The 3,363-nt window shown below is 47.2% G+C and overlaps 1 long non-coding RNA gene across 1 annotated transcript in view; it reads right to left on the bottom strand.

The window, feature by feature from the left end:
* The window catches only part of LOC109386438 (uncharacterized), a 22,484-nt gene that overhangs the window by 10,607 nt on the left and 8,514 nt on the right, over nucleotides 1-3,363 (bottom strand). The window lies entirely within an intron of this gene.

The following is a 3,363-nucleotide window of genomic DNA, read 5'->3' as shown; positions in this document are numbered from 1 at the left end:
CTAGGACTGCTGGAGTTCATGTGCCCACCTCCGTGTCAGGATACAGGCCAGTGTATGGAAGCTTGTTTTCCCTAACCTGAAAGGATAGTATAATGGTTCTGGCCCACTATTACATCCGTGATAAAGAGGCTCAGATCCTAAAAGAAGGCCAGGGAATTTGTTTAAATGTCTTTAACAACCAAGACAGGGAAAATGAGGGAAGAAAGGAATAGTGAGACTGGAAATGAGCCAGAGACAGGCCAGATTTTTGTCTGCAGTTAATAGGCCAATGCCAGTACCACCTCTGGGCCTCCCCGGCAGCCCCAGAAGAGACACACCAGGTAAAGGAGCCTGCTTTGAAAGTAGAAGCCCAGACCACTGGAGTAAGGAGTGTCCTAATCCTCCAAAACAGCCATGCCCCCTGTGCAAACTAAAAGGGCACTGGAGGAGGGATTGTCCCCTGGTCTCAAAGGAGCAGGGACTAACTCCTTCCCTGCAAATGGCTGTGACCGAGATGGGCCTGACGGTCCAAGTGGCCCCCCAGGAGAAAGAGGCTATTCTTTCTAGAAGGGTCAACCGCAGGTGACTCTTGACCTGGCAGGTAAGCCTGTTAATTTCCTGGTTAATATGGGAGCCACTTACCCTGTCTTAATCGCTCACTCTGGACCTATTTCCTCTAAAACCTGCTCGGTTGTGGAGATAAAAAGCCCCCAGATTTGGGCTCATTTTACTCAGCCTGTTCCTTACCATTGGCCTATACCTTAAAGGAAATGTAAAACAAGCAAATCAGACTTAAAAAGGACTCTGGAGAAATTTTGTCAGGAGACCTCAAGCCCTGGCTCTAACGGCTGCCCATTGCTTTCGATTCTGACCTCAATTCTGTTACTTCCTATGCTGTTAACTGGGGAGAGGCTTCACAGTCACTTAGGAAATATGGGGGACAGGCACCTCCCCCAGGGTGACCCCTCTATACATTGTAACCCCAGAAAGCCAGGGGACCAAGTACTAGTAAAAGCCTAGAGGGGGAGGGGGTCCCTAAAAGACCAGCTCACTCCTAAATGGAAGGGGACCCTTTACAGCTCTTCCGAGCACCCCAACTGCTGTTGAGGTGCAGAGAGGCAGCACCTGGGTCCACTTCCCTCGAATCAAACCTGCTTCATGTAAGTGTCCACAGGACTCCTCCAGAAGGAAGGCTGTCACTCCTGTTCCTCTGAGCCAATTGAAGACCTTAAGCTCCGCTTAAAACAGACAAAAAAAGTCAATTTCCCAAGGCTGATAAGTGCTGATAATTGTTGGAGCTGCTCATCATTGCCTTTCTCTTGGCCCTTGTTTTAAGTCTAGCTTTCCTCTTTACTTGCGCCCCGCCTGGGATCCCCATTTAACATGTGGCCCCGTTTTTAGTCCCCTTGGCTCCTTGCTTCCCCAGGTTCCTCCGGGGAGAACAAGAAAGTAACTTCATCGTCAATGTTCTGGTACTGCTGATTCTTTGTCCCTTGTCCTTTGGTCTCATTGTCAGGTTTGTGTCATCTGGGACAGAGCAGTTTCATCTCCAGACGGTCATCCGCCAGGATTCCAACCCGTCCCTCCTGAGGATGACAAGCCATGCCAGCAGCCGCTTGACCAAGCAGCCTGGGTTTTTCTTTCTCTTGCAGTTCCTCCATAGCCCCCTCCTGCAGTGGTAGGATAGTAAAGAACTTGAGTGTCCATTGGCAGGGACTATGCCCACTCTCAGCAGGAAGTAGCAAGAGTGATAGCTGCCCCTATCTCTAAATTTTAAAATTGTTCTTAATCTGTTTATAAAAAAGTAATTGTAGTTGTTTTGTTTCCTCTCTAGTCTAGATTTACTAATCTTATAGAAATAAAATGAACAAAAGACAGGGGGGATTGTAACGTTGACCCTATATAGAAGTATTTTGAGATTTAAAACCTCTGATGGAATTCAATTGGACAGTGGTTTGGCTTGGGACTTTTTGAAAGTTTTTTTTTTCTTCTTTCTTTGCTTTCCTTCCCTCCTGCCAAACCTTGATGATGCTGTTTACTGTATATTTACTATGCATATTAGTTTCCATGGTTCTGTTTACTTCTGGACTGTGCCTGGCCTGGTGGCTTGGGAGAGGTTTTTGCATCTGTCGGGATCCGCTTCTGACCCTGAAGCAGGCCAGTCCCTGGAAAGCGCTTTTTCCTGGAGCTGCCTGGCCTACTTCTCCTTTTTGGTACTAAGAGTGGGAAGGCGATCTTTGTGACAGGAGTCCACTCTTCTTCCCTTAACGCTGGCATTTTGGAATAAACCTGCTTTTCTTTCCACCAACTTCACCTCTTGTGTTTTGGCTTTCATGCAGTGAGCAGCCAGACCTTTTGCATGGTAGCAGACCCAGCCCATGGAATTCCCAGCACCCAACCAACATCCCCAGGTGTATCCACTTACTGACTGATGCCCCATTGAGTCACTGGAGGTGCTTCCCCAGAAGACTGGCTGAAAGGCGAAAGTAGAGGAGGAAGAGAGAAGGAGCCTTGGGAGTCCCCTTTGGAGAATAGGTCTGGCTTTCTATTCTGTTGGAGATTAGCCCCAGCCAGAAAATGTCAGTTCCCGTCTACCCGGTGGGGGTTCTGCGAGAGACTCATGGAAGGGAGAGAAAGGAGGTGACCTACTAGTGTATATGGATTTTCCCTGGATGAGCTGCCACTGCCAGTTGTGCCACACATTGGAGAGTAGGTTTCAGAGGGGATAGAGCCACCAGGGAAGAAACCCGGTGGTGACAGGAGAGAGCCTTCTTCCTGTACAGGCTACCAAAATCTTGTGGCTGCTTGCTAGCGGGTTGTGAAAGAATTCATGAGGCAGGTAGAAATAAAGAAGGAAGATTTATCAAAATAAAAGGAGGGTTGGCTGGGCAGAGTACTGCCCCGAGTCTTTTTCATCTGAAGTTTTATACTTTCTAACCAGGACGTAAATTGCTTTGGCCTGTAGTAGAATCTTCTATTGTGTTTGGCTTTGGCTTTGTCTGTTGGGGTGGGGGAAGGTGCAGTTAAATTGGTTATTACAACCTTTGCATATGTTATGTAAATTTAAGCCCGGAGTGGATCCCATACTGATGCCCAGACCTCTCCCAAATTACCCAGCCAGGCTTGCAAGGCTGAAGTAAATAGAATCATTGAAACTGGTATGCATAATAAATGTATAGTAAACAGAATCATTAAGGTTTGGAGGGAAGAAGGAAAAGAAAAGGAAAAAAAAAAAGCTTTCAAAAAGTCCCAAGCTAAATTACACTTGTTAAATCAAATTATACCAGAGGGCCAAACCTCAAAATAGGAGATTTAGTGCCACGGTTACAACCCCCCCTGTCTTATCACCAGACATGGCTCATCCTCTTCCTCAAGGGTGTTCAG

The sequence above is a fragment of the Hipposideros armiger genome, unplaced genomic scaffold, assembly GCF_001890085.2.
Source record: "Hipposideros armiger isolate ML-2016 unplaced genomic scaffold, ASM189008v1 scaffold_134, whole genome shotgun sequence".
Taxonomy (NCBI): Eukaryota; Metazoa; Chordata; class Mammalia; order Chiroptera; family Hipposideridae; genus Hipposideros; species Hipposideros armiger.
Note: the sequence above shows the minus strand (reverse complement) of the source record. Positions and strands in the feature narration are given on the sequence as shown.